Consider the following 24,091-nt stretch of genomic DNA (forward strand, 5'->3'; position numbering starts at 1 on the left):
GCTGACGGGTGGGAAGGGAGGTATGTGGGAACTGAACAAACAAGAAAGAAAAGGGCTCTCGTGCTTTGGTTTTGACAGGGGAAGGTTGTGGAGAAGAGAAACCTTCCCAAACACACCCGAGGCCCCCACAGCTAGTCTGGTGTTTCAGCTATCCACAATGAACATGTATGAGATAAATTTGTATATACCGGGAGGCAGTTCTGGTCACTGCATCTCAAAAAAGATATAGTAAAATTAGAAAAGGTACAGAGAAGAGCAACAAAAATGATAAAGGGGATGGGGCAACTTCCCTATGAGGAAAACCTAAAGTGCTGGAGCTCTTCAGCTTGGTGAAGAGAGAGCTGAGAGGAGATATGATAAAGATCTATAAACTACTGGTAGATGTGAATCACTTGTTCACTCTTTTCAAAAATACTAAGTCTAGGGGGCACGCAATAAAGCCACTAAGTAGTAAATTTAAAACAAACAGGAGAAAATATTTCTTCACTCAACGTGTAATTAAACTCTGGAATTTATCAGAGAATGTGGTAAAAGAAGTTAGCTCAGCAGGGTTTAAAAAAGGTTTGGATAATTTCCTAAAAGAAAAGTCCATAAGCCATTATTAACATGGACTTGGGAAAATCCACTTCATATTCTAGGATAAGCAACCTAAAATCTGTTGTACTGTTCTGGAATCATGCCAGGTACTTGTGACCTGAATTGGCCGCTGCTAGAAACAGAATACTGGGTTTGATGGACCTTCTGTCAGTCCCAGTAAGACAAAACTTATGTTCTTATGAGTCTGATACTGAACCACAGTAGGCAGCATTCAGTCACCATGGTTCAAATGGAACCAGATATTTATCACTAGTACCTGGATATTGGCTAGCACTATGGTTTCAGCGCCATTCATAGTAAATATCATGAAAACCTGACTGCAGAGATTCCAAGTTACTCAGTTCCAGGCTGGAGATTTTGGGTCAGGCCTGGTTTTGACCCTACACCTCAAAGCAGTGTGGGATTTCTAGTGCCTGATCTTGCCCATTGAAATCAGTTATGAAGGTCCCATAATGCACCAGCATAGGGTGGTCAGAAATCCAGGATTGTCCCAAAATTTCCAGTGTGGAACTGGGTAACTTTTTTTTGTTTTGATTTGCCCCGAGTCACTAGGAGCTGCCTGTGCCTGAAGTGGGAATTGAACTCCGTTCCTCAGGACCAAAGTCCACCACCCTAACCACTAGGCCACTCCTGCATCTCTGCAACTGACTGTGAGATCCCCAGGACAGGTTCTGGAAGTAAGCCCTGGGGCTTCCTTCAGGAGGGTTCTGCTAGCCAATTGGGGCCCAGATCAAGCCACAAGAAACCAGTTCTTTTGTGCAGCCCTTTCTGATTGGATAAAAATAAAGTTCATCTCAGAACTCAGCCACATGAGATGCATCAGTGCTCTTAGGGATCCATGCATCCTCTCTGATTATAACAGCAGGTGATAAGGAGGTTGGCTCACTAGATGGCTCCATGCTAGAAACGACAGGTTGATCCAATCCTTGGTTTTCACCCTTTCTATCTCTTGGCTTCCATTTTTTTTTTTTGGGGGGGGGGGGGGGGGGCGGGGACTATAAGTCAAATGATTTATTGGGGGAAGGAAGACTGGTGAAAGCCAGGTCTGGATTATCTCATCCACTTCATATGCTATGGTGTAACCCTGAAAGAAACCGCCAAGAACATATCTATTAACTGAATCCAAGGGTAACTGGGGGAAAACACTAGAATGCCTGTATTTCTTTAAAAGGGGAAACCTAATATGAAAAGCCATAGTGAGCCAGACCTAGTCCCTTCTTGTAACTTTCATGTGCGTGTGTGAGTAAATGTGTCTTACCACTGCCAAGTTACCTGGTTTCAGGAGGGAGATTTTAGACCAGTCCAGGATTACTGACTGCCCATCCTGATGCATCATGAGACATGCAGTGCTGATTTCAATGGGTAGAATCAGGACTGCTTTGGGATCTCAGTTTTATCAATAGAAATCAAACAAAATAAAACATGGAAAAGAAAATAAGATGATACCTTTTTTATTGGACATAACTTAATACATTTCTTGATTAGCTTCCGAAGGTTGCCCTTCTTCGTCAGATCGGAAATAAGCAAATGTGCTAGCTGACAGTGTATATAAGTGAAAACATTCAAGCATTACTATGACAGTAAAATAGATACTATTGGAGATTCTACATGGAATGTTGCTACTATTGGAGATTCTACATGGAATGTTGCTATTCCACTAGCAACATTCCATGTAGAAGCCTGCGCGGCCACATTGGTGATCTACAAGGGCCGACTTCTACATGGAATGTTGCTAGTGGAATAGCAACATTCCATGTAGAATCTATAGAAATCAAACAAAATAAAACATGGAAAAGAAAATAAGATGATACCTTTTTTATTGGACATAACTTAATACATTTCTTGATTAGCTTCCGAAGGTTTCCCTTCTTCGTCAGATCGGAAATAAGCAAATGTGCTAGCTGACAGTGTATATAAGTGAAAACATTCAAGCATTACTATGACAGTAAAATAGATACTATTGGAAATTCTACATGGAATGTTGCTACTATTGGAGATTCTACATGGAATGTTGCTATTCCACTAGCAACATTCCATGTAGAAGCCTGCGCGGCCACATTGGTGATCTACAAGGGCCGACTTCTACATGGAATGTTGCTAGTGGAATAGCAACATTCCATGTAGAATCTATAGAAATCAAACAAAATAAAACATGGAAAAGAAAATAAGATGATACCTTTTTTATTGGACATAACTTAATACATTTCTTGATTAGCTTTCGAAGGTTGCCCTTCTTCCTCAGATCGGAAATAAGCAAATGTGCTAGCTGACAGTGTATATAAGTGAAAACATTCAAGCATTACTATGACAGTAAAATAGATACTATTGGAGATTCTACATGGAATGTTGCTACTATTGGAGATTCTACATGGAATGTTGCTATTCCACTAGCAACATTCCATGTAGAAGCCTGCGCGGCCACATTGGTGATCTACAAGGGCCGACTTCTACATGGAATGTTGCTAGTGGAATAGCAACATTCCATGTAGAATCTATAGAAATCAAACAAAATAAAACATGGAAAAGAAAATAAGATGATACCTTTTTTATTGGACATAACTTAATACATTTCTTGATTAGCTTTCGAAGGTTGCCCTTCTTCGTCAGATCGGAAATAAGCAAATGTGCTAGCTGACAGTGTATATAAGTGAAAACATTCAAGCATTACTATGACAGTAAAATAGATACTATTGGAGATTCTACATGGAATGTTGCTACTATTGGAGATTCTACATGGAATGTTGCTATTCCACTAGCAACATTCCATGTAGAAGCCTGCGCGGCCACATTGGTGATCTACAAGGGCCGACTTCTACATGGAATGTTGCTAGTGGAATAGCAACATTCCATGTAGAATCTATAGAAATCAAACAAAATAAAACATGGAAAAGAAAATAAGATGATACCTTTTTTATTGGACATAACTTAATACATTTCTTGATTAGCTTCCGAAGGTTGCCCTTCTTCGTCAGATCGGAAATAAGCAAATGTGCTAGCTGACAGTGTATATAAGTGAAAACATTCAAGCATTACTATGACAGTAAAATAGATACTATTGGAGATTCTACATGGAATGTTGCTACTATTGGAGATTCTACATGGAATGTTGCTATTCCACTAGCAACATTCCATGTAGAAGCCTGCGCGGCCACATTGGTGATCTACAAGGGCCGACTTCTACATGGAATGTTGCTAGTGGAATAGCAACATTCCATGTAGAATCTATAGAAATCAAACAAAATAAAACATGGAAAAGAAAATAAGATGATACCTTTTTTATTGGACATAACTTAATACATTTCTTGATTAGCTTTCGAAGGTTGCCCTTCTTCCTCAGATCGGAAATAAGCAAATGTGCTAGCTGACAGTGTATATAAGTGAAAACATTCAAGCATTACTATGACAGTAAAATAGATACTATTGGAGATTCTACATGGAATGTTGCTACTATTGGAGATTCTACATGGAATGTTGCTATTCCACTAGCAACATTCCATGTAGAAGCCTGCGCGGCCACATTGGTGATCTACAAGGGCCGACTTCTACATGGAATGTTGCTAGTGGAATAGCAACATTCCATGTAGAATCTATAGAAATCAAACAAAATAAAACATGGAAAAGAAAATAAGATGATACCTTTTTTATTGGACATAACTTAATACATTTCTTGATTAGCTTTCGAAGGTTGCCCTTCTTCGTCAGATCGGAAATAAGCAAATGTGCTAGCTGACAGTGTATATAAGTGAAAACATTCAAGCATTACTATGACAGTAAAATAGATACTATTGGAGATTCTACATGGAATGTTGCTACTATTGGAGATTCTACATGGAATGTTGCTATTCCACTAGCAACATTCCATGTAGAAGCCTGCGCGGCCACATTGGTGATCTACAAGGGCCGACTTCTACATGGAATGTTGCTAGTGGAATAGCAACATTCCATGTAGAATCTATAGAAATCAAACAAAATAAAACATGGAAAAGAAAATAAGATGATACCTTTTTTATTGGACATAACTTAATACATTTCTTGATTAGCTTCCGAAGGTTTCCCTTCTTCGTCAGATCGGAAATAAGCAAATGTGCTAGCTGACAGTGTATATAAGTGAAAACATTCAAGCATTACTATGACAGTAAAATAGATACTATTGGAGATTCTACATGGAATGTTGCTACTATTGGAGATTCTACATGGAATGTTGCTATTCCACTAGCAACATTCCATGTAGAAGCCTGCGCGGCCACATTGGTGATCTACAAGGGCCGACTTCTACATGGAATGTTGCTAGTGGAATAGCAACATTCCATGTAGAATCTATAGAAATCAAACAAAATAAAACATGGAAAAGAAAATAAGATGATACCTTTTTTATTGGACATAACTTAATACATTTCTTGATTAGCTTTCGAAGGTTGCCCTTCTTCGTCAGATCGGAAATAAGCAAATGTGCTAGCTGACAGTGTATATAAGTGAAAACATTCAAGCATTACTATGACAGTAAAATAGATACTATTGGAGATTCTACATGGAATGTTGCTATTCCACTAGCAACATTCCTTGTAGAAGGCTGCGCAGGCTTCTGTTTCTGTGAGTCTGACGTCCTGCACGTACGTGCAGGACGTCAGACTCACAGAAGCAGAAGCCTGCGCGGCCACATTGGTGATCTACAAGGGCCGACTTCTACATGGAATGTTGCTAGTGGAATAGCAACATTCCATGTAGAATCTATAGAAATCAAACAAAATAAAACATGGAAAAGAAAATAAGATGATTCCTTTTATATTGGACATAACTTAATACATTTCTTGATTAGCTTTCGAAGGTTGCCCTTCTTCGTCAGATCGGAAATAAGCAAATGTGCTAGCTGACAGTGTATATAAGTGAAAACATTCAAGCATTGGATAGACCATATGGATCTCAGTTTAAAACAGCAGTTCTGAACCCAGTCCTTGGGACACATCTAGCCAGTCAGGTTTTCAGGATCCCCACAATGAATATGCATGAGATAAATTTGCATGCAGTGTCCCCATTGTATGCTAATCTATCTCATGCATATTTATTGAGCATATCTTGAAAACCTTACTGGATGGGTGTGTCCTGATACCATATGGCTCCAGAAAAAGGAGGACGGATTGAGCCAGCCGGGTTTTACTTCCATTGCTTTCAATGGAAGTAATTGAGCCAGCCGGGTTTTACTTCCATTGCTTTCAATGGAAAGCAATGGAAGTAAAACCCGGCTGGCTCAATCCGTCCTCCTTTTTCTGGAGCCATATGGTAACCCAGACTGGGAGGGAAAGAAAACTTGGAGCAGAGTCTGAAGGATTGACAGGGTGTTTAGTGTTTCCTAGGAACATAACCTGGTTCCTGCTAGGTACTTGTGACCTGGATTGGCCACTGTTGGAAGCAGGATACTGGGCTAAATGGACCATTGATCTGAACTAGTATGTTCTTAGAGGGTGAAGCTTCTAGTTTCCCTAAACTCCTACCTGCCAATCAAGAGAAGGAGGAGCCACAAAGGAAGGGGTTTGAGAACTCCTGAGTAGAAAGGAGAGAGCTAAAGAAGCAGAGAGGAAAACTCCGGGAGAGAGAAGGAACCAGAGGAAAGATCTCGCTCACAGCAACTGGCCAGCAGGAGTAAATGGGCTACCCAACCCAGTGCAAAGAAAACTCTAACGTGAAGGCTGATGTAAGGAGTTGTGGGTGCTAGTAGCCAGCAGGAGTAAGCAGGTTTCCTAACCTGGGACACGGAGGACCCCAAACAGGATGCTGGACCAGGAAGCTGGGGGAAGGCTTAAGCCCTTGGAAGGAAGTGAAGCCTAGCTGTTCAGCCCACATGCCTAAGCTCTGAAAGCCAGGGCTGTATTTCTTTATGTTTGAAATGTGTGGAGAAGAAAAATGAGGAACTGCACAGACTGTTATGAGGACTTTGTGTTTATTGTTTGGAAACTACAGTGAGAATATATCTGCCAAAGCTGAAGCTGTGTTCATTGTTTGGAAACTGCAGAGAGAATATATCTGTCAAAGATAAAGCTGTGTTTGTTGTTTGGAAACTGCAGAGAGAACATATCTGCCAAAAGTGAAGGCTGTGTTTTGTTTGAGAACTATAATAGTGCTTCTTGACGTATTTCTAAGAACTGTTCCATGTTATTGTGTCTGGGAGGGGGAGAAACCTAGAGAAAGAGAGCTAAGCCATGCTAGATTCCCCCATCCCCATGACACCCTGTATAAGACTCTGGTGAGACCTCATTTAGAATATTGTATACAACTTTGGAGACCGCACCTTCAGAAAGATAAAAACAGGATGGAGTTGGTCCAGAGGATGGCTACTAAAATGGTCAGTGGTCTTTGTCATACAGCATATTGGTACAGAGTTAAGGATCTCAATATGTATTCTTTGGAAGAAAGGTGGAAGAGGGGTGAGGACATATGACAGACATTTAAATAACTATGCAGGATAAATGCACAAGAGGTGTGTCTCTTTCAATTATCAGAAAGAACAGTACAAAGGGCTCTCAAGCATGGTACAGATGTGCTTTATTAAAGACCTGACATGGGTGTGTTTCAGCGGCACTGCACCTGTGTCAGGAGTCTGTCTACCAAGTCTATTCAAGCAGAATAAAATGCAACTTGACTCTGAAGAACAGATCCTGACGAAGCTCTGGAACAAGGGGGGAATGGGATAAAGATGAAAGGGGACAGAGTCAGAAGTAACCTGAGGAAATACTTCTTCATGGAAAGGATGGTGAATTTGTGGAAGGCCTCTCAGTTGAAGTGGTGGAAATGAAAACAGTATCTGAATTCAAGAGAACTTGGGACAAGTACATAGGATCTCTAAGGGAGTGGTAGGGAGAATAGATGGGCAGACTGGATAGACCATATGGTCTTTATCTACCTACATTTTTCTCTGTTTTTATATTAAATTGGTGTTTTGGTGCTAATTGGCACCAATTAGCAGTTGTGTGTCCTTAGTTACTATTCTATAAATTTCCCTGCTTCTAGAGGGGTGTGGATGTGGGAAGGCGTGGGTGGGTCAGGAGCGGGCCTAGGAGTTAAGCCTGCAGGTTCAAACCTCCGCATACAGTTCAAACTCCTTTTATTGACTTATAAGTGCATTCACTCTGCAGCTCCTCAGTACCTCTCCATTCTCATCTCTCCCTACACTCCTCCCCAGGAACTTCATTCACTGGGTAAATCTCTCTTATCTGCACCCTTCTCCTCCACTCCAGACTCCGTTCCTTTTATCTTGCTGCACCATATTCCTGGAATAGATTTCCTGAGCCAGTACCTCAAGCTCCATCTCTGACCGTCTTCAAATCTAAGCTAAAAGCCCACCTTTTTGATGCTGCTTTTAACTCCTAACCCTTATTCAGTTGTTCAGAACCCTTATTTTATCATCCTCACTTTACAATTCCCTTATCTCTTGTTTGTCCTGTTTGTCTGTCCTAATTAGATTGTAAGCTCAGTGGAGCAGGGACTGTCTCTTCATGTTCAAGTGTACAGCGCTGTGTACATCTACTAGCACTATAGAAATGATAAGTAGTAGTAGTAGGTTATAGAATTTATTATATATTTTAAAGTGTTTACGTCCCGCCCCATCTCCAAATCTGAACAGGTTAAAACAACACAAGCACAATAAAATAGACTATTTTTTTTAATGTATGTGATGGTTAACATAAATATGAAATTTGAGTATACTGTCAATATTCTCATCTAGGGAAAGCTTGTGCTTTGAGTAGTTTTCTGAAAGTCAAATAGCTGCCAACAGTTAGGCGGATCACTTCCACCAACCTTTGACAAGACAAAAGTGCTTGCTTCTAAAGCTAAGCGTTTAACCATATAAGGGTCCTAGATGCAATTAAACCCCCTCAGCTTTATCCATAAACCTCCGTCATACTCATTATAATCCTTTCCGTTTTCGCCTCAGCGGTGTTCATAGCCAACCCTCGTTCAATGTTGGAAATGCATAATTGCACCCAGTTCTTCATAGGCGATTAATATCGCAATGATTTCATCAACTTTTTTAATTTAAATATTTTAAATATATTATAATTTCCTCCTTAGAGTACTTATCTTAACAGATAATCGGACCGGGGGTTCTGAAATGTCCGACATGCATGTTTCGCCAGCTAGGCTGTGTCAAGGACTGCCCCCTTTGCCGTTTTCAGTGCCAGCCTTGCAATGTTTACTCATGGGATTCCCCCTGCTTCTAAAGCTAGGCATGAAACTGTGGACTTACTCTAGTATTCAATAATGACAGTTCCACGTGGAATATCCGTTGCAGAATTCGCACTTAGCCTTGGATTCTGTATATCGCACATAGATTTCTGTGCGAAAATCTAAGCATATTCCATAACAATGCGCATAACCTAATTGGTTAACAAGCCAATCAGCTCTGTTCATTGGATGGTAACAAGCAATTATCAGCACTAATTGGTATTAATTAGAACCTAGGTGCAGAATTCACTAAGCGCATTCTATAGCATGGTGTGTGTAAATTCTAATGCGTGTCATCAAAAAGGGGGCAGGTCATGGGCGTTCCGAAAGGTTAGGTGCACAGTTAAAGAATATACCTGCGCTGCGCCTAACTTAGGTGCTGGTATTTACACCAGGTTTTACTTGGCGTAATTCCTCATGACTAAATATAGTCATGGGGATCGGCGTTAGCGTATTCTATAAACCGCACAGGCATCCTATATAATAATTCCAACGTTCCAACGTTCTGTCTTGCTGCCTGGGACTGTGGCTCCTTCTGAGTTAGTCTGCTAGGCTCCGTAGATCAGGCTGACATCACCGTAGCCATTATGATGTCAACTTCAGAACCCGGGAAAACGGGAAAAAAAACCATGCCTCACAGCTGATCCATGTCCAGAGGAGGATTGCTGGACATGGGTGGCTGGAGGGGGGGCAGGGGAGAGAGGAGGTTCGCTGGACATGGGTGGCTGCAGGGGAGCTGAAGAAAACCTTGCTAGCACCCGTTTCATTTGTGTCAGAAGCGGGCCTTTTTTTACTAGTTTTATATAATAGGCACCATATATAGAATCTAGTCCTTAGCATGCATCATCCCTGCACCTACATTGTGACACTCTTTCTTTAATCTACCCTAGTTGTCTGGAATCATCCACCTCAAATCATGAGACCAGTCAGTCTAGGTCCTGTTAGATGGTACCACTTGCCGAGTTAATGACGATAAATCCACAACAGGGAAAATGACCAAGACTTAAAATCCCTCAGGCTCCACAGTAAAGTCCTCTGACAGGCATCACAGTATTAACAGTTCCTCCTCACACCCTGAATTCATTTTCTGACAAAACACCACTGAAATAAAGCCAGCACTTACTTCTCTGTCACACTGAAGGCGTTTCTTTCTGGTGTCCCTTTAGTCCTCCTAGAGGCTCCTCCAGAAAGACAGGCCATTGGGATTTGAGTCTTGAATTCTCTTCTTCCATAAGGAAGGCTTGCACAGACCTGTTTGTACGCACCGAGTTGCTCCTCTCTCCTATGGGGAATAGGAAAATCAATAGCCAACCTCAGCCATTTTTGCCGCAAATTTCATCCCTTACATCCAAGATACATTACCCATAACATCCTTGTAGCCTAAAAGCACAAGCCCCTAATTCAACCCTACTGCTCAACAAAGTAGATATCATATCCAGGAGAGATACAGATTAAGGGGCCCTTTTACTAAGGTGCGCCGAAAAATGGGCTACGCCACTGTAGGCGCATATTTTGGGCATGCACAGATCTATTTTTCAGCGCGCCTGTAAAAAAGGCCTTTAAAATTTTTTTTGCTGAAAATGGACATGTCGCAAAATAAAAATTGGCACGCGTCCATTTTGGGTCTGAGACCTTACCGCCAGCCATTGACTTAGTGGTAAGGTCTCACGCGTTAACCGTGCGATAATCATCTACGCACGTAGCATGACGATTACCGCCCGGTTTCTGCCGTGCGCCAGAAAATAAAAATTATTTTCTGGCATGTGTAGCGGACGCGCGTCAAAAAATGAAATTACCACAAGGGCCACGTGGTAGCCGGGCAGTAACTCCAAATTGACGCACGTTGGGTGCGCGTAGGCTTTGTAAAAGGGCCCCTAAGTATAAGTAGATCTTAAGGTTACTCACATAGCTGTAATGTGGTGGTTCTCAACCAAGTCTCAGGACCCCCAAAAGAGAGTTCAGTTTTCAGGGCATCTACAATGAATATGCATAAGATTTGCCTGCATTGCATCCAAATTTATCTCCGATGTATTCATTGTAGATTTCCCTATGCTCAAAAGGTCTGTTAACTCTTTCTTAAGTGATTTCATTATCTTATTTTCCTACCAGACAGCTTTAATTTGAAATCTCTGCTAACAGTTATCAAATCGGAGACAGATTATCTTGGGTTTAGAAGAAAACTGAAAACACACTTTTTTTAAAGGAATAATTCTGGAATTTGAATATATTCTCTGTTTTTTTTTCTTCCCAGTTTATCTCCCCAGTGATAATTACAGAATATGAGAGTAGTATTGTATTGCATTGCATTGAAAATCCGACTGGCCGGGGGTGTCTTGAGGACGGGGGTTCAGAATCCCTGTTCTGATTGTCACACTTTTGGAACCAGGGTCACAATGACATTGCAGTATAATGAACAGTTTCTAGTGAGCAAGGGCTAACACAATAGCAAATGTCCTTGCTTTTTTTTTTTCTTTCTGTAGAATAGTATTTTTTTTTAAAAAAAGCATTCGGTCATTAGTGGAAAAGTACTGGTTCCTCAGGAGGGGGTCAATGTTCTCCCTCCCTCCTCCCACATCTCCAGTTTCAGGCAATATAATTCCCTCTCAGTCAATATTCTTCCCCTCAGCCTTGGGGAAAAAACTCAGTTTCCATCCCTAACTTCCCTGGTGTCATCCAGTATCTGCTGTGAACACACAGAAAGAAGGTAAGCAACCTGCATATACATAATTACATTACTCTAACTGTAACCCTTGCCAGTCTGCAGTGGTCCTGTCAGGTAATGCTGACTTGCAGGGTTATTCTTGCTGTATGCGGTACTGAAGGTGGGGGGGAGGGAGGAGGACATTGGCAAATTAATCCACACTCTCCACTCTTTACTAGATCTTAATAATACAGTCCAGGCCAGAAATGGGGATCTGAACCAAAAGTTTATTCAAAGATAACCTTCAAGCAAAAAGGACAAACTTACAACATTACTAAACTCAGAGAGTGAAAAATTACATCATAGTAACATAGTAAAACTTTAACTGACGGCAAATAAAGACCTGCATGGTCCATCCAGTCTGCCCAACAAGATAAACTCATTTTACATGGTTTGTGATACTTTATATGTATATCCAAGTTTGATTTGTCCTTGATATTCTCAGGGCACAGACCGTAGAAGTCTGCCCACCATTGTTCTGAAACTAACATCGAAGTCCCTTAAAATGTACTCTCCAGCCCATCCATATCTATTCAATCACGATCAGGGCGTAGACCGCAGAAGTCTGCCCTGCACTGGTTTTGCTTCCCAATTACCGGTGTTGCCACCCAATCTCTGCTAAGATTCTGTGGATCCATTCCTTCTAAACAGGATTCCTTTCTGTTTATCACATGCATGTTTGAATTCCATTACCGTTTTCATCTCCACCAACTCCTGCGGGAGGGCATTCCATGTATCCACCACCCTTTCTGTAAAAAAATACTTCCTGACATTACTCCTGAGTCTGCCCCCCTTCAACCTCAATTCATGTCCTCTAGTTCTACCGCCTTCCTGTCTCTGGAAAAGGTTTGTTTGCAGATTAATACCTTTCAAATATTTGAACGTCTGTATCATGTCACCTCTGTTTCTCCTTTCCTCCAAGGTCTGCATGCTTAGGTCGGCAAGTCTCTCCTCGTATGGTTTGCAACGCAAATCCCATACCAGTTTTGTTGCTTTTCTTTGCACCGCTTCCAATCTTTTTACATCTTTAGCAAGATATGACCTCCAAAACTGAACACAGTACTCCAAGTGGAGTCTCATCAATGACTTGTAGAGGGGCATCAACACCTCCTTTCTTCTGCTGGTTATACTCCTCTCTATGCAGCCTAGCATCCTTCTGGCCATGGCCGTCGCTCAGATCCTCGGACACTAACACCTCACGGTCTCTCTCTGGAGTCGAGTTTACTAATCTCTTCCCTCCTATTCGGTACCTCTCTTTCGGGTTTCTGCACCCCAAGTGTATCACTCTGCACTTACTACTACTACTACTTATCACTTCTTGGCATTAAATTTTAACTGCAAGACCCTCGACCATTCTTCTAACATTTAGAGATCCCTTCTCATTGTTTCTACTCCCTCCAGGGTATCCACTCTATTGGCTATCTTCGTGTCATCCGCAAAAAGGCAAACAGTCACTAAATTCTCCCAGGACTTTCTAACTCCCAGAAGACTCCTCTTTCACTCATAGGCATCACTACAGGGAGGGGGGAGTTAGATGCCAGGCAGTATAGACACAGAAGAGATATGATAGATTATGATGGGGAAGGAAGATGTTGGCTTAGGGGAGTGAGGAAGAGAAAGGAGATGTTGGACAGAGTGGGGTAGGGAGGGAATTGAGGACATTGAGGAAGGGACTAGGGGCACAAAGAGGGATGCTGGACCATGTGAGGAATAGAAAGACAGAGGGAAAATGCCAAACTTGCAATGAGGTGTAGAAAGATAGAGGGGAGATGATGAGAGGGGTAAGGAGATAGAGGCAAGATGCTGAACAGGGAAAGATGCTGGGTGGAGGGGTGGAGAGATGAGAGATGTTGGACAAAAGTTGGGAAGGGGAGCTGGAAGGATGGAAAAAAAAGGAATATTTATTTGTTGCATTTGTATCCCACATTTCCCCACCTCTTTGCAGGCTCAATGTGGCTTACAATACATCATGAATAATGAGAATACATGAGAAAGTATATAATTAGTAATAACAGAAGGATTTGGGGTAACATGATAATGATAAAACATGATCGTATTTTAGCAAGCAATCATAGTAAGAAATAGTGAAGAATTATATAAGAATTATATAGAAAATGTGCATTTAGTAAGAGCGAAAAACATGGTAATGGTTTGGCAAGCAAATATTGTAAGGGCAGTTCTGGATATGTGTACAGGAGTTCATATTTGTTGATCCTTGTTGTATGCCTTGTTGAAGAGATGGGTCTTCAGTAAACTTCGGAAGTTAGCTTGTTCGTAGGTCGTTTTTACGTTTCGCGGCAGCGCATTCCAGAATTGTGTGCTCAGGTATGCTTGCTCAGGGGGAGAAGGGGAAGATGGTGGACATGGGGACAGTAGGATGACAAAGGAAGATGCTACATCAAGATGGGGAAGAGAGGGGATAGTGGAACTGGATGGGGCAGATGCTGGCTTAGAGGATGGGGAAGAGAGGGAAGATGCTAGATTGTGTAGGGAGGAAAAGGGACAAGGGATATAGAAACATAGAAGGGGATTGTAGGGTGGCAGGAAATACTGGACATGAGATGAGTAGGAAGATAGAGAGGAGAGGCTTGGCATGGGAGAAATTAAGATGACATATAGAAATGATTTGTAGTAGTAGTTGTAGTAAGGAGAAGATGCTGGACATTGGAAGGGAGTTTGAGAGAGGGATGCTGGACATGAGGGCAATAGTGAGAAAGGGGAGATGCTGACAGAGGAAGAGAATAACAGAGGGAGACTGGGCATGCTGGAAGGGGGTGGAAAGAGAGAGTTGAGATGCTGGGCACAGAAGAGAAAGAGGAGCGAAGACTGAGGAAATTCTGCAAAGAGAGAGGTGAGTATTAGCAAAAAAACAAACAAACAAACATGGGAATCATAGGATGGAGTGATGAAAAGCTATAGGTAGATGCAGTAAAAAGAGGAATCTGGAAGATATAGTAAGAATGAATGAAATCTGAGTGGATAGAGAGACAGAATAATAAATGAAGAAAGCTGAAAGGAAAAGATTGAAATAAGAGATGGATGTAGGAGAGGACGTGAAGAAGACTGGAAAGGAGAGAAGAAGTACAGATAACCTTGGAAAAAGAGTTAAGAAAAGATAGAGGAAAGCAGAAACTAGAGACTAGGACAAACATGAATAAAATAGCCAAACAACAAAGGTAGAATAAAGAATTTTATTTTTAATATAGTGAACGGAAAGTATCAGTTTTACAGTAAGCATTTACACGTGCTTTCTTTGTATTTTGCAGCGTGCATGTTTCAGTTTAATTTTTGTCAACACATTTCTATCCTAGGTTTCTGGTCACTTATTTGGTACTTGGCAAGGGTCTATTCGTGTTCAGTATGTATGAATGAGGTCAGGTATGCTGTTAGCATAGAGTTTCTATGCAAGGATCTGTAGTAATCCAGCTTGTTCTTTTTACCTATTGATATTGATGTTTTGTTACATTTGTACCCTGCGCTTTCCCACTCATGGCAGGCTCAATGTGGCTTACATGGGGCAATGGAGGGTTAAGTGACTTGCCCAGAGTCACAAGGAGCTGCCTGTGCCTGAAGCTGAATCGAACTCACTTCCTCAGTTCCCCAGGACCAAAGTCCACCACCCTAACCACTAGACCACTCCTCCACTTTTGCTACTATTTGAGATTCTACATGGAATGTTGCTATTCCACTAGCAACATTCCATGTAGACGTCGGCCCTTGCAGATCACTAATGTGGTCGCGCAGGCTTCTGCTTCTGTGAGTCTGACGTCCTGCACGTACGTGCAGGACGTCAGACTCACAGAAACAGAAGCCTGCGCAGCCTTCTACATGGAATGTTGCTAGTGGAATAGCAAAATTCCATGTAGAATCTCCAATAGTAGCAACATTCCATGTAGAATCTCCAATAGTATCTATTTTATTTTTGTTACATTTGTCCATGTACGTTTGTTACACTTGTCCATGTACGGACGTCAGACTCACAGAAACAGAAGCCTGCGGAATAGCAACATTCCATGTAGAATCTCCAATAGTAGCAACATTCCATGTAGAATCTCCAGTAGTATCTATTTTATTTTTGTTACATTTGTACCCCGCACTTTCCCACTCATGGCAGGCTCAATGCAGCTTACATGGGGCAATGGAGGGTTAAGTGACTTGCCCAGAGTCACAAGGAGCTGCCTGTGCCTGAAGTGGGAATCGAACTCAGTTCCCCAGGACCAAAGTCCACCTCCCTAACCACTAGGCCACTCCTCCACTCTAGGGCCTGGTGCAATATTTATAGTACTTCCTTTTCCTGCTGCGTCTTACTTCTTAAGTCAGTGCTGTTATGGTATTGTAGATTTGCCCTATAGATCATGAGTGATTTTTGTAAGGTTTGTATTGCAGGGTCTTGACAATATGTCTAGTAAAGGAGATGGTTTATGTTGCTGCTACTGAGATTACTGCAAAATCAGAATTCTTTTTGTATGGTGAGCTCTCTTGTAAATGTCCTGTTTATGCTATGCACCCATTGTGGGAGGAGGGGCCATGAGGGATTCTGTGAATGCAAAAAATATGTATTTACATTAACAACTTGATGATCCAATGTACAGTGTCAAGCAGTCAGTATTGTTTATATTAGAGTCCCAGGTTACATAATTAAGCTGTTATTATTTTTGTAAATATAACCAGTGATTGCAAATATTTTTTTCCTAATTATATAGCAGGAGGATTTAAGTTAATTTTGTAGAGTGGGATATCTGGTCCTGGATCCAGAAGCGGAGCCAGGTTGAAGGTGCGGGGGGAGCGAGAGCGGCACGAAAGTGGACTTCTGCCGGCTCCAGCGTGCATTTTAAATGCAACACGTTGAGTAAAAAATAGGTGCCGGTGCCAACAGAGGTCCGCTTGGGGGAGCGGCCGCTCCCCTGGTACTCCCCCGCTGCCCCTAGCTACGCCACTGCCTGGACCCCCTTCTCTAGAATGTACTGCACTGACCACTAGGCTACTGCAGGGACCTGCTTGCTGCTCTAATAGAACTGGCCATAACATCTGAGGCTGTCTTAGAGACTGGTATGTACTGTTTTCTTTTACATCATTGGGGGATTGGGGTGGGATCAGTGACCAGTGGTCATCTGGTCATTTAGAGCACAGGCGCCGACTCCGTGGGTGCCGTGGGTGCTCGAGCACCCCCAATATTTCACCCACCGGAAGTTCATTCACCCACCGGAAGTTCGTTCCCTCCCTCCCTCCTCCCATCAAGTTCCAGGCCCCCTCCCTCCAAATTTTAAAAGTCATCTATTTTACCTCGTCGGGTTTAGGGCAGCAGCAGCGGTAAAAGGCATGCAGGCTCAGCCCTTCTCTCTCTCTCTCAGCTCTGGTCCCGCCCTCATTTCCTGTTCCTGTAAGGGCAGGACCAAAGCTGAGAGAAGGGAAAACAACTAAGCACCGAGCCGAGCCTGCATGCCTTTTACCGCTGCTGCCCTGCTAACCCCGACAAGGTAAGATAGATGACTTTTAAAATTCGGAGGGAGGGGGCCTGGAACTCTGAGGGAGGGGGGACCCTAGAACTGGGAGGGAGGGAGGAGGGAAGGACCCTGGAACTGGGGGGGAGGGGGGACCCTGGAACGTGGAGGGAGGGGGACGGGGGAATGCACCACCTGTAAAAAAAAAAAATTCAGCACCCCCAATCATTTTGAAAAGTTGGCTCCTATGATTTAGAGCACCCTTTTCTGACTTAGTCATGCTAAAAACAGGTCTGCATCAAAATGTTGAAACTGTAGTCCTGGATGTTTTTTGTTTTGTTCCATTATGGCAGGAAAACATTCAGGTGTTAGGCACGTCCTAATCCCACCCCTGACATGCCCCTGACAACCCCCTTGTGTTTGAGATGCACTGCAGACGAATTGCATAGATAGACATCTGCAGTGGCGTTCCTGGCCTGGATGGCACCCGGGGCGGAGCACTGATGCGCCCCCCCCCCCACTAGATGACACCCCCCCCCCCCAGTGCACGCCGCTGGGGGGGGGTGCCACGGCGCGCGCCTGCTCCTCCGAGTTCGCTAAACTTCATTCGTTCGCTGCAGCTCCCTCTGCCCCGGAACAGGAAGTAACCTGTTCCGGGGCAGAGGGAGCTGCAGCGAACGAACGAAGTTTAGCAAACTCGGAGGAGCAGGCGTGCGCCGCGGCACCCCCCAGCGGCGTTCCCCTGGGCGGACCGCCCCCACCGCCCCCCCCCCTTGGTGCGCCACTGGACATCTGCAAAATAGGTTTTGAAAATTCCAATTTAGACGTTTTGAACAGAAATACATCCAGATGTTTTTCTGTTTCAGAAATGAGTCCCAAAGTGCCTCATTGGAAGGAGTCCTGTGGCAGTGGAAGGAGTCTGTGCAACTGTTCCTGAGATGATACCACAATTTGAATAATATTTTTACATGGTAAGTTGTATGGGGACAGCTCATAGCTTCAGTGTTAGGGACTGTGGCATATGTTACCAGACTGGAGTTTCAGGGTTTATAGTGAGATTCAGAGCTGCCGAGTTACCCAGTTCCAGGAGGGAGATTTCTTTTTGTCCAGCCCTGATTTTAAACTTACATCTCAAGGCGATGTGGGATTTATAGTCCCTGATTCTGTGTATGGAAATTGTATTTTATTTATTCGTTATTGTATCCCACAATTATCCAAAATCGAGTTTCGGTATAATGTGGCTTACATTTAACAATTAGTAGAAATTACAGAGATGTATTACAATTACAAAGTGGTTTGGAACATTGTCATTACAAATCAATTATGGAACATCAGTACCATGCCTTATTAGCCTTCTTGAAAAGGTAGGTTTTTAGTTATTTTCTAAACTGAAGATAATTTGTGAAATAAGTGCTGTAGGTGCCATATTGCATCTCAATAAGGTTGTCAGAAATCTAGGACTGGCCTTTAATCTCCCTTCTCGAACTGAGAAACTTGGAAGCTGTGAATGTGTTTTATACTTATTTAAAGGTGTGGGGGGAGATGATTATAATGTATGGGAATATCAGTTTGGCTTGCCTCCCAGTTGCCATTCCATATATTTTTGTCTAGAGACACCTCTGCTTTCACTCTCTGTCTTGACTATCTCTCAGAGCTGGACTGAACTCAGATATGGTCACAGATGCAGCTCCTTCTAGCTGCCTGGCCTTCCTGGCTCAAATTCAGGGGAAATCACCTGTATCCTCTCCTCCGGGATCAGTGGCTAACTGTTGCTGTCTTGTACGCCACAGATGCTTAATTTCCAGAGCTGCCAATTACCCATTCCAGGAGGGACACTTTTTGGCTGGTCCTGGATTTCTGCCAACCTCATCCTGGTGCATTATGGTACCTGCAGAACTGATTTCAATGGATAGAATTATTGAGTACGAATACTACACTGCTTTCCCTCCTGGAATGGGTAACTTGGCAGCTTTGAATTTCTCTCTCCTCCTGAAGAGTACAAATGTGCTGGTGTAGTTAACCAAGGCAAGCTTTCAGGGAAGTGCAGAGGCCTAAACAACCCTGTCACCTCTCACTAATTCTCTGCTCCTTCTGGTACAATAGCTGGGCTAGCCAAAGTCACGTTTTCCCCTTAGTAGAACAAGTAGAGGTCTCTGCCATCCAGATCCTTAGAGGTCTGTACATAACTGAGCAGTGGCGTTCCTAGGGGGGGGCGGTGGGTGCGATCTGCCCCGGGTGCTTGCCGCTGGGGGGGGTGCCACTCGTGCCTGTTCTCCGTTGTTCCATGCTTCTTCTCTGCCCGGTGGGGGGGGTCCTTCGCGGGGGGTCCTTTCGCCGGGGGTGGGTCCGTGCTGCATCGGGGGGGGGGGGGGCGGGGCGCATCAGTGATCCACCCCGGGTGCCAGCCATCCAGGAACGCCACTGTAACTGAGCTAGATTAAGCTGCTTCCTGCCTCTGTCATAGTCTAACCAATTTAATGAGGAATGAGCTTTCAAGGACCAGAGTAGAGTCCACTTTGTCAGACGCATGAAGTGAAGTTTACAGAAATGCCAAGATACCCAGTTCCAGGCTGGAGATTTTGGGACAGACATGGTTTTAAACTTACATCCCAAAGTAGTGTGGAATTTGTTGTACCTGATACCTCTCCCATTGAAATCAGTACTGCAAGTCCCATAATGAACCTGGACAGGGCTGCCGAAAGAAGGGAAGCAGGTGTAAACACCCGTCCCCGTGGGACTCGCAGCATAAAGAGTGTGTCCCAGGATGCCAGATGTTAATATTTGTAGTCGAACCGAGCGTTTAAGATCACACCGCCGTGAGCGGGGGAAGAGTGTACATTTAACTCAACTTCCACTCTCACACACACAAGGTACAGGAGTAAAAGTTGAATCAATTTCAGTTTTTTTTCTTTACTTTATAAAATCAAATATAAGCATGAAGTTTTACTTTTTTTTATTTTCCCATAACACAATCTGGTAAGTATTTAACCTTCTTCTTTGTGATTTAAGAATATATTTTTTTAACATTTAAACATAAATCTTCTATATGCCCTTATAGTTATTTACTAATGTGTATTTTTTTTATTCCTCAGAGTTACTCCAGAAACCCTAGCAAAAAGACAACCATCAGATAAGTATACATACAGATATATATCTAACATTAGAGCGTATCAATTTTCTTTGTAAATTTGTAACTTTCTTGCTGGTCATAAGAATTTGATTATTTGTGGGGGTTTTTTATTCACAGAGTTCACCTTAGAAAACCAAGCAATGTTCAGGTAAGTATCCAGCTTATAATCGAATGAGAAAAACGCCCAAGTTCCGACCTAAATCGGGAGATGGACGTTTATCTCACAAAAACGAATAAAGCGGTATAATCGAAAGCTGATTTTTGGACGTTTTCAACTGCACTCCGTCGCGGATGCGGACAAAGTTTATGGGGGCGTGCCAGAGGTGTGGCGAAGGCGGAACTGGGGCGTGGTTATCTGCCGAACAAAGATGGGCGCATTTCACTGATAATGGGAAGAAAGTATGCGTTTTTAGCTAGAATTTAGGACACTTTTCCTGGACCCTGTTTTTTCACGAATAAGGCCCCAAAAAGTGCCCTAAATGACCAGATGACCACTGGAGGGAATCGGGGATGACCTCCCCTGACTCCCCCAGTGGTCACTAACCCCCTCCCACCACAAAAAAATGATGTTTCACACATTTTTATTTTCACCCTCAAATGTCATACCCAGCTCCCTGGCAGCAGTATGCAGGTCACTTGAGGAGTTGTTAGGGGGTGCAGTGGACTTCAGGCAGGTGGACCCAGGCCCATCCCCCCCTACCTGTTACAATTGTGCTGCTTAATGCTTATTAGTCGTCCAACCCCCCCAAACCCACTGTACCCACATGTAGGTGCCCCCCTTCACCCCTTAGGGCTATAGTAATGGTGTAGACTTGTGGGCAGTGGGTTTTGAGGGGGATTTGGGGGGCTCAACACACAAGGGAAGGGTGCTATGCACCTGGGAGCTCTTTGACCTTTTTATTTGTTTTTGTAAAAGTGCCCCCTAGGGTGCCCGGTTGGTGTCCTGGCATGTGAGGGGGACCAGTGCACTACGAATCCTGGCCCCTCCCACGAACAAATGCCTTGGATTTATTCGTTTTTGAGCTGGGCGCTTTCATTTTCCATTATCACTGAAAAACAAAAACGCCCAGCTCACACATTGTTGAATAAAACATGGGCGTCTATTTTTTTCGAAAATACGTTTCGGTCCGCCCCTTCACTGACCCGTTCTCGGAGATAAACGCCCATGGAGATAGGCGTTTTCGTTCAATTATGCCCCTCTATATCAGCTTAACTTTTCTGGCACACCATTACTTACCTGTAGCAGAACAGGTAATTGTCCAGATGAATACAAAAGCGCAGAATTCTTTCTTGCGAGGGGGCCCAAAGGAGCTTTCAGATAGTGCTTTGCAACTTCCTCTTCCTCCTCCTAGTAGTCTTCTTCCTAAACCTCCCTTAATCAAACCAAATTTGAAGGAAAACCCTATCTCCCTATCACTGTTCATAAAACTCCAATAAGTGACATTAAGGGATTATTAAAACATTGTGGCCAATTATACAAATTAAAACAAAATGAATTAAAATATTCCCTTTCTTCCAGGCCTACTGCTTTACATTTATTTCCCTGTGGGCAAAAAACACACACAGAAGCTGTCACGCTGGCACTTTACCAACACCCTAGCACTCTTACCTCTTCTCTCACAAACTTTCACCAAAAATCTCCAAGTCACCCACACTCCAGTAATTTAATCTCACCCCCCTAACCAGCCAGATCACCTTTAACAATGCTTTACATCATTTCTACCCACTCTGCCTTGCACATCAGCCCAATCCATACAAACTCTTTTAGAACTGCTGTCTTTTACCAGTGTGGGTACCAACACTGATCACAGGATCACTGTTTCCCTGTTTAACACAATAGAAATCAAACAAAATAAAACATGGAAAAGAAAATAAGATGATACCTTTTTTATTGGACATAACTGAATACATTTCTTGATTAGCTTTCAAAGGTTGCCCTTCTTCGTCAGATTGGAAATAAGCAAATGTGGTAGATGACAGTATATATAAGTGAAACATCAAAGCATTTCAGTGATAGTCTAACAGGGTGGGGGTGGATAGGTGAGAGGAGGGTGACAAACAGAGCAATACAACTTTATGGTTTATAATAGGCTAGAAAACCCAGATCCTTGTTTAGTCCTGTCTGTTGGGTGTCAAAATAGTCAATCATTCTGACTTCAAAGGTCTTACGTTCCTGTATTGTTTTAAAGTTACTTTTCAGGATTCTTACTATGAAATCACTGGTACAGTGTTCTGGTTTTCTAAAGTGCTGCCCCACAGGGGTGGAATCCTGGCTGGCACTGGCATTCTTCATGTGATGTCTATGTAAATTATTCAATTTACATAGACATCACATGAAGAATGTCAGTGATGTCTTCACTTCATACGTCTGACTATCACTGAAATGCTTTGATGTTCCCATGCGTATCTCCTATCCACCCCCACTCTGTTAGACTGTCACTGACGAAGAAGGGCAACCTTCGAAAGCTAATCAAGAAATGTATTAAGTTATGTCCAATAAAAAAAGGTATCATCTTATTTTCTTTTCCATGTTTTATTTCTATTGATTACCTTTAAAAGTGGACTAACACGGCTACCACACCTGTTTAACACAAAACTTTCCCTTCAAATACTTCCTAACTGCTTACTCCTTTCCCCCTGCCACACATCCTCTCTCCTCAGCTGTTCCTGCCCTCACACACAGCAACCGACAAAGAAGCTTGAACACCTGATGTCTCCTGGCCAAGGAAATGCCCAGCTCTCCCCAAGAACATTCAGCATGGCCAGTAATAGCCAAAACGGTAACCCGAGAGCCCAGGTAAGATTATTTTAAAAATAATAAATATATATATTAACCCTAAGGGTTACACGGGGGCAAGATTCCCCAGGCCTGGCCTCCAAGGAGGGCCCGGTGCTAGAAGGTTCTGTCTTTCTCCTACTCCTGTGTGTCGGGACCCAGGCGATTGCATTAACGCGATAACCCAGGTCCCGGCACACAGGAGCAGGAGAGTGACAGACCGAAGGAAGAGAAGACGCAGGAAGGTAAGGGGGCGGGGGCTGCTGCAGTGACCTAGCCCGCCCTGGGCCCGGCTCTGTCTCTCGGCGGCCCTGAACCTTGATAGGGTGGTCAGAAATCCATGACTGCCCAAAATATCCAGCATGGAACTGAGTAACTTGATGTCTCTGACTTTAGGCCGTAGATACTGTGAAAAGGCCCTTGTCATGGTGTAGAAGGAGAGTCAGCACTGTCTACATCTAGCAGTGCTATAGAAATGATAAGTAGTAGTAGAGTCCAGCCCCATGGCCCTAATTCTCGCTTTACTACAAAGTAATCTGCGAAAAGGGAGGTTTGCCTTTATTGAAATGGAACTACAAGTCCCATAAGGCAGTGGGCTCTGACATCAGCCAAGTCATGCTGGGAGGAACCTGGGGAAAGCACACAGGCCGAGCTGTAGTTATTATTATTATTTATTGCACTTGTATCCCACATTTTCCCACCTATTTGCAGGCTCAATGTGGCTTACACAAACCTTTTATGGCGTTGCCATTCCAGGGTAGAAGATACAATTGGTGTTACAAAAGATCATGGATAACAATAAGAACTGGAGAAATAGTTATATAAAAAGAAGGCACAGCCGCACTAATTAAGCATGCTCTGATGTGCTGACAGCACCTGATGGCTGCAGCAGTAATGAACTCTTAGGTCACTGATGGAGAGAGCAGCTTTGAATTTAAGCATTTTCCCCGTCAGGTAAAAAGCAAGCTTCTTTTTTTTTTATGTTCACTGAAACAGAACAATGCAATGTGGTTTATGTGCCTGGTTTCCCTGACGCAGCGGTGAAGTCATTCAAGAGGGTATGCACGCAACCATTTTGAACACTGAAGTTAAGTGTGCAAGTTTGTCGAACACTGACGTTTAGGTTTCAGTTTTGATTATGAAGAGTTTTGCTTGAATAGTTTAGAAGATTGAAAGAGTTTTGAGGAATTAAATTAAAAAAACAGAAGATTTTTATGCTGATGATTGAC

At 43.0% G+C, this 24,091-nt stretch overlaps 1 protein-coding gene across 1 annotated transcript in view; it reads right to left on the reverse strand.

Annotated features, from left to right (window-relative positions):
* Positions 1-24,091, reverse strand: part of NR1I3 (nuclear receptor subfamily 1 group I member 3) — a 111,344-nt gene that overhangs the window by 68,080 nt on the left and 19,173 nt on the right. Inside the window, exon 2 of the mRNA XM_030188353.1 lies at positions 9,938-10,096. The gene's annotated coding sequence lies outside the window, so the exon portion shown is untranslated. The remainder of the gene's footprint in view (positions 1-9,937; positions 10,097-24,091) is intronic.

The sequence above is a fragment of the Microcaecilia unicolor genome, chromosome 14, assembly GCF_901765095.1.
Source record: "Microcaecilia unicolor chromosome 14, aMicUni1.1, whole genome shotgun sequence".
In the NCBI taxonomy this organism is placed as follows: Eukaryota; Metazoa; Chordata; class Amphibia; order Gymnophiona; family Siphonopidae; genus Microcaecilia; species Microcaecilia unicolor.